Source organism: Myotis lucifugus, unplaced genomic scaffold (genome assembly GCF_000147115.1).
Source record: "Myotis lucifugus unplaced genomic scaffold, Myoluc2.0 scaffold_325, whole genome shotgun sequence".
NCBI lineage: Eukaryota > Metazoa > Chordata > Mammalia > Chiroptera > Vespertilionidae > Myotis > Myotis lucifugus.
The window spans coordinates 733,629-748,117 of NW_005871373.1; the positions used below are offsets into that span (position 1 = coordinate 733,629).

Sequence of the window (14,489 nt, forward strand, 5' to 3'; positions counted from 1 at the left end):
GCTATGTGAAGCGGTAGGTCCAGAGGCAGCATATTAAGTGAGTTGTGATAGGAGTTTTCTAGAATTGACCCATGTTATCTAAGTTGTCAATTTATATCTATAGGATTGTTCACAATATCCTCTTATTATCCTTTTATATATGTACTATCTGTGATGATATCCCTTGTTTCATTCCTGATATTGGTCATTTGTTTATTGCATTTTCTGTGTCAATATTGTTAGAAGCTGTTCACTTTGTGGAACTTTTCAAAGATCCCACTTGTTTTTTATTAGTTTTCTTTTCTGATTTCATAAATTTCTGCACTTATATTTAATATTTACTTCTTTCTGCTTGCTTTAGCTTTGTCTTCTTTTTATAGTTTCTTGAGATAAAAGATTAGATTATTGATTTTCTCTCTTTTCTGTTCTAAGCATTTACTGGTATAGATTTCACTCTCAGCGCTGCTTTAGCAGTTTCCCACACTTATGATATGTTTCATTTTTATTTTAATTTAATGTGTTTGTAAATTTTTCTTGAGATTTCTTCTATGACTCATAGATTATTTAGAAGTGTATTGTTTAGTTTCCAAGAGCTTAGGGATTTTTCTTTAATCTTTCTGTTATTACTTTTTAGTTTGATTCCATTGTGATCACAGACCATCCTCTATGTGATTTGCTATTTTAAATTTAATGAGGTTTGCTTCGTGGTCGGGATGTGTTCTGCTGGGCTGCATGTTCCATGGAGCTGGTGGAGCTGGGATGCTCCAGGAGTGTCAGTGTCATTGCATATGGCGCTGCTCAGTGCTTCTGTGTCCCGCTGGTTTCCTGCCTACTGTTCTATTAGTTGTTAGAGGTGGAATTCTTTCTACATCTATTGAAGTCTCCAAAATAATTGTGGATTTATCTATTTCTCTTTTTGTTTTTTTTGCTTTGAAGTGTTATATAGATAGTATATAATTGGATGAATTTTAAATTAAATCTGCTAAGCTTCTCTTTTTAAATTTTAAGATAATTTTTAAAAAGCAGTTTTAGGTTTTATTTTTGTGTATGGTGTAAGTTGGTGGTCTAGTTTCATGTTTTTGCATAAGCCTGTCCAATTTTCCCAACATCATTTATTGAAGAAATTGCCTTTACTCCACTGTATGCTCTTGCCTCCTTTGTCAAATATTAGTTGAGCATAATGGCTTGGGTCGATTTCTGGGGTCTCTGTTCTGTTCCATTGTCTATATGTCTGCTTTTGTGCCAGTACCAGGCTGTGTTGAGTACAGTGGCTTTGAAGTATAACTTGAAATCTAGTATTGTGATTCCTCCAACTTTGATTTTCTTTCTCAAGATTGTTGAAGCTATTCAGGGTCTTTTTGGTTCCATTTATATTTTTAGAGTGTTTGTTCTAGATCTGTGAACTATGCCATTGGTACTTTAATGGAGATTGGATTGAATCTATAGATTGCTTTGGGTAGTGTGGACATTTTAATGATGTTGATTCTACCAATCCATGGACATGGTATATTCTTCCACTTGTTTATATCTTTCTCATCTCTTTTTTCAATGTCCTGTAATTTTCTGAGTACAGGTCCTTTATTTCCTTGGTTAAGTTTATTCCTAAGTATCTTAATTTTTTTGTTGTGATGGTAAATGGGATTTTTTTTTAGTTTCTCTTTCTGAGAGTTCATTATTGATGTATAAGAGTACCATAGATTTCTGGGTGTTAATTTTGTATACTGCTAGGTTGCCAAATTCATTTATTGAACATAATAGTTTTTTGGTGGAGTCTTTAGGGTTTTCTATGTACAATATTATGTCATTTGTGAATAATGACAGTTTTACTTCCTCCTTTCCAATTTGGATGCCTTTTATTTCTTCTTGTCTGATCACTATGGCTAGGACTTCCAATACTATCTTTAACCAGAATGATGAAAGTGGGTATCCCTGTCTTGTTCCTGTTTTTTGGGGAAATGGTTTTAGTTTTTGCCCCTTGAGTATGATGGTGGCTGTAGGTTTGTCATATATTGCTTTTATTATGTTGAGGTATGATTCCTCTATTCCCACTTTGCTGAGAGTTTTGATCATAAAAGGGTGTTAAATTTTGTCAAATGCTTTTTCTGCATCAATTGATATGATCATGTAATTTTTGTCTTGCAATCTGTTAATTGCTATATCATATTTATGGGTTTGTGAATATTGTACCAGCCTTGCATCCCCAGAATAAATCTCACTTTTCATAGAGTATGATCTTTATAATGTAATGCTGGATCAGATTTGCTAATATTTTGTTGAGGATTTTAGCATTTATGTTTATCAGGGATATTGGCCTGTAATTCTCTTTCTTTGTAGTATCTTTATTGGGTTTTGGAATTAGGTTAGTGCTGGCCTCATTAAAAGAGCTTGGAAGTGTTCCTTCCTCTTGAATTTTTTGGAATAGTTTGAGGAGGATAGGTGTTCTTTAAATGTTTCATAAAATTCCTCTGTGAAGCTGCACGGACCAGGACTTTTGTTTGCTGGACATATAAATGCAAAATGGATAAAAGACTTAAATGTAAGTTGTGAAACAACAAAAATATTAGAAGAAACCATAGGCAGCAAAATCTTAGACATCTCTCATAGCAATATGTTTATGGATACATCTCCTAGGGCAAAGGAAACTAAGGAGAAAATAATCAAATGGGACTACATAAAAATAAAGGGCTTCTGCACAGCAAAAGAGACCATCAGCAAAATGACAAGAGAGCCCACTGCATGGGAGAACATATTTGCCAATGATACATCTGATAAGGGGTTAATCTCCAAAATATATATATAGGGAACTCATACAACTTATCAACAGGAAGACAAACAATCCAATTGAAAAATGGGCAAATGACCTAATAGACACTTTTCCAAAATGGACATACGGAAGGCCAAGAGACATATAAAAAATGCTCAAAGTCACTGATCATCTGAGAGATGCAAATCAAAATGAAAATGAGGTATCAAATCACACCTGTCAGTATGGCTACCATCAACAAATCAACAAACAACAAGTGCTGGTGAGGATGTGGAAAAAAGGGAACCCTATTAAACTGCTAATAGGAATGCAGACTGGTGCAGCCACTGTGGAAAACAGTATTGAATTTCCTCAAAAAATTAAAAAATGGAACTCCCATTTGACCATCCCAAGAAATCAGAAACACCAATCACTAAGAATATATGCACCCCTATGTTCATAGCAGCAAAATTTACAATTGCTAAGATTTGGAAACAGCCTAAGTGCCCATCAGTAGATGAGTGGATTAAAAACTGTGGTACATATGGAATACTATGCTGCTGTAAAAAAGAAAGAATTCTTAGCATTTGCAATAGCATGGATAGACCTGGAGAGCATTATGCTAAGTGAAATAAGCCAGTTGGAGAAAGATAAATATCACATGATCTCACTCATTTATAGAATATAATGAACAACATAAACTGATGAACAAAAATAGTTCAAGAAATATAGAAGCAACGAACAGACCGTCAAACCTCAGAGAGAAGGCAGGGGAAGGTGGTGGCAGGTAAGAGATCATCCAGAAGACTTGTATGCATGTATATAAGCATAACCAATGGACACAGACAGTGGGGTGGGGGGGCAGGGGTTGGCTAGAGGAGGTCAGTGTGTGGGGGGGGGGCATATGTAATACTTTTAACAATAAAGTTTAAAAAAAATAAAAGTACTTTTAGGTTCACAGAAAAATTGAGAGGAAGGCACAGAGATTTCTCATATATTCCCTGCCCTCACACATGCAGGTCTCCCTATGACCAATCCCAAACCGGACTGGTACATCTGTTATACTTGATGAACCTACACTGATACATTATAATCACCCAACGTTTATATTTTACCTTAGGGCTCCCTCTTGGCCTTGTGGGTGTAGACAAATGTATAACGATATGAATCCATTATTACAGCATCCTAGTGGTTTTACCACCTTAACAATCCTTTGGGCTCTGCCTATTGATACCTCCCCTCCGCCTCAACCACTGTACTTTTTACTGTTTCCATAGTTTTGCCTTTTCCAGGATGGCATATTGACAGTATTTTGTCTTTTAAGATGCATTTAAGTAATCTTCCTGTCTTCTCAGGGCTTGTTAGCTCATTTCTTTTTAGCACTGAATAATGTTTCATTGACTGGTTGTACACAGCTTATTTATCCATTAATCTAATGATGGACAACTTGGTTGTTTTAAGTTTTGTTGATTATGGATAAAGCTGCATAAACATATGTGTGCAGGTTTTTGTGTGGCCTGAAGCTCACAAGTCTGCAACTTCTTTGGGTGAATACCAAGGAAAGTGATTGTAGGATCATCCCTGATGGCATATGATGTGGAGCATCTTTTCATATGCTTATTTTCCATCTTTATATCTTCTCTGGTGAGGTGTCTGTTAAATAAGATCTTTGGCCCATTTTTTAATTGGGCTGTTTTTTATTTATTTTTTTTACTAGAGGCCTGGTGCATGAAAATTCATGCACTGGAGGGGGGCGTCCCTCAGCCCAGCCTGCCCCCTCTCACAGTCTGGGAGCCCTCAGGGGTGGAAGGCAACCCGGCGATTAGGGGAAGGCAACGCCCCCATCACACCTCTGCTGCTGCCACTGCAGGCAGCGCAAGCCTTGGCTGGCCCTTGTTACCTGAGCCTCGGGCCAGCCCTGGGCGGCTGGGCAGCCAACAGCCTGCACCTCAGGCTGGCCCTGAGGGGGGGGACTGAGAGGACTGGGGGACTCAGAGGCAGGCATGTGGCAAGGCAGGCCCGGCCTTGCTGCACGCCTACCACCCGACAGGGTTGAGGGGACTGGGCACCACCATCTTGTGGCTGTGGGCACTGCCATCTTTGAGGGCATGACAGGCAATTACCATATTCCCTCCTTATTGGCTGTGGGCGCTGCCATCTTTGTGATGGTGTGAGGGTCAATTAGCATATTCCCTCTTTATTAGGTAGAATTTTTTAAAAAAATATATTTTATTGATTTTTTACAGAGAAGAAGGGAGAGGGATAGAGAGTTAGAAACATCAATGAGAGAGATTGATCAGCTGCCTCCTGCACGCCCCCTACTGGGGATGTGCCCACAACCAAGGTACATGCCCTTGACCAGAATTGAACCTGGGACCCTTCGGTTCGCAGGCCGATGCTCTATCCACTGAGCCAAACCGGTTCGGCGATTAGGTAGGATTTTTAAGGGTTCTTGGCATATTTTGGATCATAGCCCTTTATCAGATGTATCTTTTGCAAATATTTGTCCTAGCCTGTAGCTTATCTTCTTATTCTCTTTGACATTGTCTTTTGTAGAGAAGAATTTTAAATTTTAACAAAGCCCAGCTTATCTATTATTTCTTTCATGGACTGTTTCTTTAGTGTTATATTTAAAAGTCATCACCATACCCATGGGCATCCAGGTTTTCTCCTATATTGTTTCTAGGAGTTTTTAGTTTTGTGCTAATATAAATGGTATTGTGTTTTCAAATTTCATTTGTTCATTACTGGTGTATAGAAAATCAATTGACTTTTGTATATTAACCATGTATCCTTTAACCTTGCTATTATCTGTTCCCTGAGTTTTTTGCATTGATTTTAAAAGATTTTCTACATAGAAAATCACGTCATCAAATGAATAAAAAGTTTTATTTTCTCAGAATCTATATTGCTTTTATTCCCTTTTTTGTCTAATTTTATTATCAAGGACTTCCAGTGTGATGTTGAAATGTAATGATGATAGGGAACATCCTTGCTTTGTTCCTGATCTTAGTGGAAAAACTTCAAGTTTCTTACTATTTAGTATGATATTAGCTGTAGAGTGTTTGTATATATGCATTAGCAATTTGAGGAATTTCCCATCTATTTCTAGTTTCCTGAGTTTTTAATTATGAATGGTTGTTGGACTTTTTCAGAAGCCTTTTCTACATGTATTGATAAGAATCTTGTGATTTTTCTTATTTAGCCTGTTGATGTCATGTTTACATTTTTGTATGTTGAAACAGCCTTTTGTATGTTGTATGCCTAGGACAAATCTCTATTGATCATGGTGTGTAATTATTTTCTCTTCTTCTAGCCTCTGAAATATTATAGAGAATTGGTATAATTTCTTCCTTAAATGTTTAATGTAATTCACCAGTGAATCCATCTAGATCTGGTACTTTTTTTTGGGGGGGGGGAGGTTATTAACAATAGATTCAGTTTATTTAATATATCTCAGCCTAAATTTACATTGTCCATTTCTTCTTGGTTGAGTTTTGGCGGATTTTGTCTTTCAAGGAATTAGTCCATTTTATCTACATTATCAAATATGTGGGCATAGATTATTCCATAGTATTCCTGAAATACCCTTTTAACCACATGTAGTGATATCACCTCTTTCATTTCTAATATTAGTAATCTGTGTCCTTTCTTTTTTATCCTGGTTAGAGAATAATAATTTTTTTTGATCATTTAAAAAATTCTTTCCAATTTGTTGATTTTCTCTATCGATTTTCTGTTTTCAATTTCAATGTTTTTTGCTCTAATTAATATAATTTATTTGCTATGTTCATTTTGCATTTATTGTGCTCTACCTTTTCTAATTTCTTGAGGTAGAAAATGAAGTTATTGGTGTTAGATCTCTCTTCTTTTCTAATGTATACATCCAGTGCTATAAATTTCCTCTAATCACTGCTTTTCTTGCATTCCACACATTTTGATGAGTTGTGTTTTCATTTTCATTTAGTTGAAAATATTTTTAAAGGCATCTTGAGATTTTCTCTCTGACTTATGTGCTATGTAGAAGTGTGTTTTTAACTCCACATATTTTTGGGTTTTCTAGTTATCTTTCTGTTATTGATTTCTAATTTAATTCTACTGTGGTCTAAGAGCAGACATTGTTTGATATCTAATTTTTTAAACTTGTTAAACTGTGCTTTATGGCCCAGAATGTGGTCTACATTAGTGAATGTTCCATGCAAGCTTGAGAAAAATGTATATTCTGCTTTTGTTGAGTGAAGTAGTGCATAAATGTCAGTTATCTATAATTCATTGATGGTGTTACTGAGTCCAGCTATTTCCTTACTGATTTTATGCCTTCTGGATCTCTCCATTTCTGATAAAGAGGTGTTAAAGTCTCCAGCTATGATAGTGAACTTGATACCATTATAATGAGCTAGTTATTATAATAGGTAAGGAGCAAGGGGGGAAATCAGACATAGGTGTGTCATTTGGGCAGCTTCACCAGGAAGCTGCAATTTTGCACTCCCCAAGGAACACTGGCCCATTCCCTGCAGATCACTGGGGGAAGGGGTCCAAAAAAGGGGAGATAGATGCATGCCCAGCGAAGTTGGGGTGACAAAGCGAAGGTATTTGCCTGTCAGTCAAATCAGGGGAAAGAGTTGGCTGGCAGAATGGGTGGGGCCACTGCAAGTCCATAAAAATTGGGGGATACATAATCCCCCAACAAAGGAATTCTCTCTCTTGTTGCTCTTGGCTCTAGGCTCACGGGGCTCTCTCTTTCCTGCTTCCTTGCATCCTCCCATGTTTCCTCCATAGCCCTGTGTCCCTGCAGACACCACAGGGAATGGGCTGGTGGTCTGCAGTGGCGAACGCAAACCAAGGTGGCCTGATGCTTGATTGGACACTGCTCCAATGCAGAATGAAAGTTCTGGACACCGACTCTGATTTTAGCTCCACTGAAGCCCCAGCTATACTTCTATGCGGGACTGAGGGAGAGGGGGCCTCGGAAATGCAGCACTTTAATTCCACAAAAATAAAGCTTTCTACAATATTTCATACTACTGTGCAAGTCTCAGAAGATTCTTCTCTTGGGATATCACAAGAATTCTACTGCCATGAACAACAGGTGGGGAGCAGGACTTCCCACTTCCATCAGTAACAAATTCAGTTTTTCTCCTTTGTTAATGGAGGGAAGAGTTCCTCCTCTCCTCCAGTTGCTAGTGGGGTTAGATTTTTTGTGATATCCCAAGAAAAATAATTTTTTGAAACTTGTACAGAAGGATGCAATATTATAGAAAGCTTTACTTCTGTCAAGTCAAACCCCTGAATTTTCAAATTCCCATTTCCCTTTGTCCAGTCATAGTGTAGCTGTGGCTTCAGTAGAGCTAAAATCAGAGCCTGTGACCAGTTTCCTTTCCATGGAGGAGCAGAGTACAATCCAACATCAGGCTAGCATCGTTTGTGTCCCCCTCTGTAGTACTGCAGTCCATTGCATGTGGGGGCCACAGGGCCACATGGCTATGGAGGAAACAGGCAAATGCGAGGAAGTCAAGAATGAACCAAGAGCACAAGAGTAACAAAAGCAACAAGAGCTACAAGAGAACAACTTTCTCTTTTTAGGAGCTTATATAGTCCCAAATTTTCATGCTTTTACAATGGCCACACCCATTCTGGATAATGATCTTTGTTCCCAGGTGTGACTGATAGGCAAGCACCTTCCCTGTGTCACCCCAACTTTACTGGGCATGCATCTCTCTTCCCTTTGTTGGATCCCTTTCCTCGTTGTTTTGCAAGGAATAAGCCAGTGATTTCCCCAAATGACATGCCTATAATGTCTGGCTTTTCCTTTTACTCCTTTTCTATTATTTATAACTAGTGGCCTGGTGCATGAAATTTGTGCATGGGGGTGGTGGTGTCCCTCAGCCCGGCCTGCACCCTCTCCAATCTGGGACCCCTCGAGGGATGTCCGACTGCTGGCCTGCTTGCCCCCAACTGCCCCCCCCTCTGGCTTGCTTGCCCCCAACTGTCCCCCCCCCGCTGGCCTTATCACCCCCAACTGCCCTCCCCTCTTAGCCTGACCTCCTCTAACCGCCTCTCCCTCAGCCTCACCACCATGGCTTTGTCTGGGAGGATGTCCTGAAGGTCTCCCGGAAGGTCTCCCGGTTGAATTAGCATATTACCCTTTTATTAGTATAGACTAGAGGCCTGATGCATGAAATTCATGCAAGAGTAGGCATTCCTTCCTCTGCTGCTGGCACCAGCTTCCCTCTGGCACCCGGAACCCAGCCTTCCCTCTGGTTGCCTGCAGGCACCCGGGACCCAGGCTTCCCTCGCAGCCCCAGCTTCGTCTGGAAGGTCCTCTGGAAGGATGTCCGGTCTAATTAGCATATTATGCTTTTATTATTATAGATTAACTAATTATAATGCTATCACTTGCAGTTCTATCAGTTTTAGCCTCACGTAGTTTGATACCCTCTTGTTAGGTACATATACATTAAAGCAAAAAATTTTCTTTAATTAGTGTATCATCACCATTTACATTTGATTTCATAGTTGATATGTTAGGACATTACCCTGCCATTTTATTTTTTGTTTTCTCTTTATTCTGCTTTTAATTTTCCATGTTCTTTCTCCTCTCTTATAATAAGTTACTTGTTTGTTTGTTATTTTGGAATTTCATTTAATTTTGATTTATGTAGTATTTTTTAGTATATCTCCATTCTTCACTCCATCCCACTATTCAAAACACCAACTGAGTTTTTATTTTTGGTTATTATATTTTTTCATTTCTAAAATTTCCTTTGGGGTCTTCTTTATATTTTCTGTTTATGTGCCAAGACTTTTTCTTCAATTTAGTTCAAGTATGTTCATCTTTCTCTTTGAGACATTTTGTCATAGATTATTTACAATTTTTGTTAAATAATACTAACACTTCTACTCTATTTGTTGGCATGTGTTGCATAATCTTTTTCATTGAAGTTGACATTTTTTCACTCTTTGTATGAATAGTCTTTTATTTTTCAATTAAAACTTGGACGTGGGGGGGGGGTATTATGCTATAAGACTCTGGGACTTCTGTTTTGGTTGGCTTTTTGATACTGATCCTAGGAAGAGTGGACATTAAAAATCAGGTGGGAGTGGAATTCCAGGTTCCCCACTTGATCTGTGTTGACATGAGGAGAAACCCTTCTTCTTCCTTGTAGGGAGCGGCTCCAGGGTCAAGCCTCGGACTGACCTGTGGCAGGGCCACAAACAAGGCCCAGCCAGGAGGGCAGAGCTCTCCTAGCATAATGAAGCCTGACCTTGTAGCCCTCCCCAATTCCTTCCTAAGTTCCTAATGGGCTGTGGGAGGTGCAGCAAGTGTTGCCAAAACAAGAACATTTGTATACATGTTCATCTACCCTTGTTTTGTTTTTTAAATATATTTTATTGATTTTTTTACAGGGAGGAAGGGAGAGAGATAGAGAGTTAGAAACATCGATGAGAGTGAAACATCGATCAGCTGCCTCCTGCACACCCCCCCCTGGGGGTGTGCCCACAACCAAGGTACATGCCCCTGACCGGAATCAAACCCGGGATCTTCAGTCCGCAGACTGACGCTCCATCCACTGAGCCAAACCGGCCATGGCTACCCTCGTTTTAATCAGACTATAAAAGAAAGCATCAGCTTGCAAGCTGGGTCTTTCGTGTCCTCATCCAGACACGGGAGATCCACCGAGCCCCAGCTGTATTCTCTTGTCTGTCTTTTCTTCAATCCTTCACCGCCTCTCCTCAGGTTCACCCTTGGCCATGCTGGCACGGCACACTTCTTCTTCTTTTTTAATCCTCTCCTGAAGCTATTTTTTTCCATTGATTTTTAGAGAGAGTGGAAGGAAGGGAGGGAGGAGGAGAGACACATCGTGTGAGAGACTTATTGATTGGTTGCCTCCAGCACATGTCCTGACCAAGGCCAGGGATTGGACCTGCAACAGAGGTATATGCCCTTGACTGGGAATCAAACCCATAACCCTTCAGGCTGTGGTTTGATGTTCTAACAGCTGAGTCAAACCAGCCAGGGTGTGGAGCCCTTCTTGGTACTGCTGGGTAATGATGAGAATTTTGGCTTCCTACTATGATTCCATTGATACCATCCTGGCCAGTAGGCTGAGGCTTGGATCATTACAGCTTCTACTATGGCTTCCACTGACATGGTGAGTATCCAGGGGTGGCCCCATTACTACTGGGTGGTGGTGAACGTTTTTACTCTCTATGAGGCTTCCTCAGAAACCCCCAATAGGGCAGGGTTGCCTCATTTCCATTTTGTAGGCATGGAAGTCCAGCTCTGCACGTGGTTTCTACTGTTTCTGTGAATGGTGGCTTCATTACCCCTGCATAGATGAAAGTCCTGATTCCTTATTCAGCCTTTTCTGCCATATCCTTGTGTGCATGTTTGGTGGTGGTGTAGGGAGCACCTTGTTATAGCCTATTAAGGGTTGAAGTCTAGCCTCTGCTCTAGGTCTTTGCTGATCTGAGTGCAATTGAGGGCCACTGCTTTATTCTGTAATGTTTTACCAGTATAGAGTAGTTATTTTCTAAAAGTTTTCTGCCTTGTTTGGTGACCCCTTAATCTTTTGGTTAAATAGTTTTATTGGGGCTTTTATGGGGGGGGGGCGGTCTGTGATTGTTGGCATTTCTTAGTTGCTGGCTTTTCATTTCCACTGATACCTGGTAGTGATGAAAGTCCCACCCCCTTCCTTCTCTGACACCACCCCTGCAGGGGGTGCTGGCATGTTCCCTATGGTCTGCTGAGGGTGGAACTAGACCCTCCACTCAGACTTTGTTGAAGTTTTCTCCTGTGGTGTTTGACTGCAGTGAGCAGTTATCACATAAATGTTTTCTGTGTTGATATGCTGCCCTTTTCATGGGGGTTGGTCTAAATAAACCAGGTTTTTGGTGTCAATGTCTGACTCCTCTAACTTCAGTATGAGATAAATGAGGCCAAAAGAAATCCCAGGTAACTCACCACCGTATCATTCCTTGGGTTCCAAGGTCCCTAATTGGTCTGCCCCTTCTCTTCATCATTCGGATCTTCTCTTTATTTCATGGATAATCTCCAGGGCTTTCGGTTGTGAATAAAAGAAACAACAGGGCAAGTGTGGCTGCTTCATCTTCCTGGAGGCAGAAGCTCACAGGACCTGGTCACATTCTGAAGAGCAGTTGGCCAGACTTGCTAATGGGCTGGGTGTAGGGAGTGAGGGAAAGAACAGGCAGTGATGACCCTTTTTTATCCTTACCAACGGGCGGATGGAGTTGCTATAATTAGAGACGGGGAAGGCTGACTTTAAAGAGGTGGTTTTGGGACATGTTAAGTGGAAGACACCCTGTGAATATGGAATGTAAGCTTTTGGATCAAAACCTACTAACCTATTGGCAACTGTCTAAAAGGAGACATTTATTTTTGATCTTACAAATCACTCATGTCACAACAAAGTGGCTTACTTCATTTTTATTACAAATTGAGTGGATTGATGGGCGCATATGCCAGCTCCTATTGTGAGCAGTCATTGTGCAGGCCCACCTGCTGTGCACATATTGCCCCCTTGGATCTTGGTGACAGCACTGTGAGCTAGAGTTTATTGCCACCAGTTGAAAGCTGATGAATCTGAGATTGTCTAGGTTTCTCAACGCAAAGGTAGAGCTTTGCAATGAGCTGTCTAAATTTTCAATCACCTTCTTGATTACACTATAGGGGAAATTGTTTCATGTACCTAACAAGCAATATATACTTTCAAACAAAATCTACTTGTTAATTAGAGGAGAATTGGTAAGTCCTTTTATTTTACTATTTAGTTTTGGTATGATGAGTCAATATCAGTTTTTCTTTTACTATTTATTACTCTTTACAAACTAGTTTGGGGGTATGGAACTAAAATTAAAGTGACTTTTAAATATAGTTATTTTAAAAATATGATAGATTTCAATAGTGTTCTTCCTAGCACTCAAATTCATTGCTTCCAGTCTTGGAGTAGCCAAGTCTATTATTCACATCAACAAAGTGTTGGTTCAGTGTTGTTAAGGGGAGCAAAACATTTTATGGAAGTCAAAATGTTAACTTGTTTCCAGAGCAACCGCTGTCATCATGCACTGGGGCCGGTATTTGCTGTAACACCTTATGTTGAGTAGCTAAAGAGGTGTCCTCGCACTGCAAATAAATAAATAAAACCAAATCATGCTCCAGCCGGGTGTCTCAGTTGGTTGGAGCATCATCCTGTACACCAAAATGTTGCAGGTTCAATTCTGGACAGGGCATGTACTTAGGTTGCAGGTTTGAGCCCAATTGGAGCATGTATGGGTGGTAACTGATTGATGTTCTCTCTCACATCGATGTTTCTCTCTCTCCCTCTCTCCCCCTTCCTCTCTCTCTAAAAACCAATAAAACATATTCTCAGGTGAGGATTAAAACGACAACAAAAACAAATAAGCCACTCGACCATGTACAGGGTAGCTATGGGAATGCTGTTTGATCTTTTCAGTGACTTTCATTAAAATGGGCAGTGTTAGAAAGCTGCTCCTTGCGAGAAGAGACCTGGAAGTTCCGTTCATGGTCAGAGGGAAATATCGCTCACCACTTGCTGGGACTCTCACCAGGAGAGTTAGCAGTACCTTCTGGGACTTGTGTCAAGAAACAGGCAGAGACTTAGGAAGGCTATTTACATGCTATTTACATGACTCACTTCCCAAGAACACACAGCAAATCGCTGACAGGTCAGTGTGACTTCAAGGCTGCCAGGAGGCTGATTCCTGGAAGAGGCCAAGTTCATGGAAGGGCCCGGGAAGGCTTTAGGTACTGTACTTGGTGAATACTGACTTTGAGCACCAAGGATCACGTTTCCTGAAAAGTGGGAAATCATGACTCTCAATCTGTTGTGAATAAGCGAAGTGAGAACGTTTGTTCTGGAATAAACGAGGCATGTTTGCCCTGCCAGAGATGCCAGCTGTGTCCCAGCGATCTTGTCTGTCCCCATGAGACACTCATCTTACATGGGCTGAGCTAGCACTCCTTGCGTGCGGGGCTCACACCCACATTACGCAGGAGCTGGGCGAGCATTCTTTAAGGCAGTCGCTGCCAGGGACAGGCCATTACTTGCTGGTACGGCCCTCTCGCCCCAGCAGCTGATGGTTACTCTCATCGTAATACCTTTATTTTCTTCCTAGAAACGTGTTTGGTTCCTTTCTTTTTCATTCCAATTCTTTGATAAGGTTTCTTTGCCCATTTCATTGTCCCCACAAGGCAGGGCAGTTACTGTGAAGAACTGTCAGATTATTTTGGTGGCTTTATCTCATAGTATTTTACCCCTTTAAAAATATATTAGGAAATATAAACTTCTATAAGCAAAAATGGAATATGTGTTTTTCTGTTTTCTATTTGTATTTCTTTCTCACTGAAATATCCCCCTCCCCCCCAAAAAATAACCCGGACTGCAAACATGTTGCCAATGGTTTGAATATTGATAGATTGAAGCTCCACATGGATAAAAAGCCAATATGAATTTCAGTTATTGTGATTCATGATTTATAGAAAAGTTTCATACAGCATGGGGGGGATTGTTCCAATGGAAACGACCTACGAGGACCGCCATGACCTTCCCCCTCTGGCCACTTCCTCTAACACTAACGCTTTCCGCCTGTCCACCGCCCACACATGCCGCTGCCCTCCATGGCTTCCCTGCTGTGCTTTCTCCTCTCTGCCTCATTTCCTACATTTCTGTTCTCCCTTTTAAGAATCACCTCCTCCAAGAAGCCATTAGTAGCATGCCAAGATTGG

At 40.4% G+C, this 14,489-nt stretch overlaps 1 protein-coding gene across 2 annotated transcripts in view; it reads left to right on the forward strand.

The window, feature by feature from the left end:
* TMEM182 (transmembrane protein 182) overlaps positions 1-14,489 on the forward strand; it is a 60,886-nt gene that overhangs the window by 16,008 nt on the left and 30,389 nt on the right. The window lies entirely within an intron of this gene.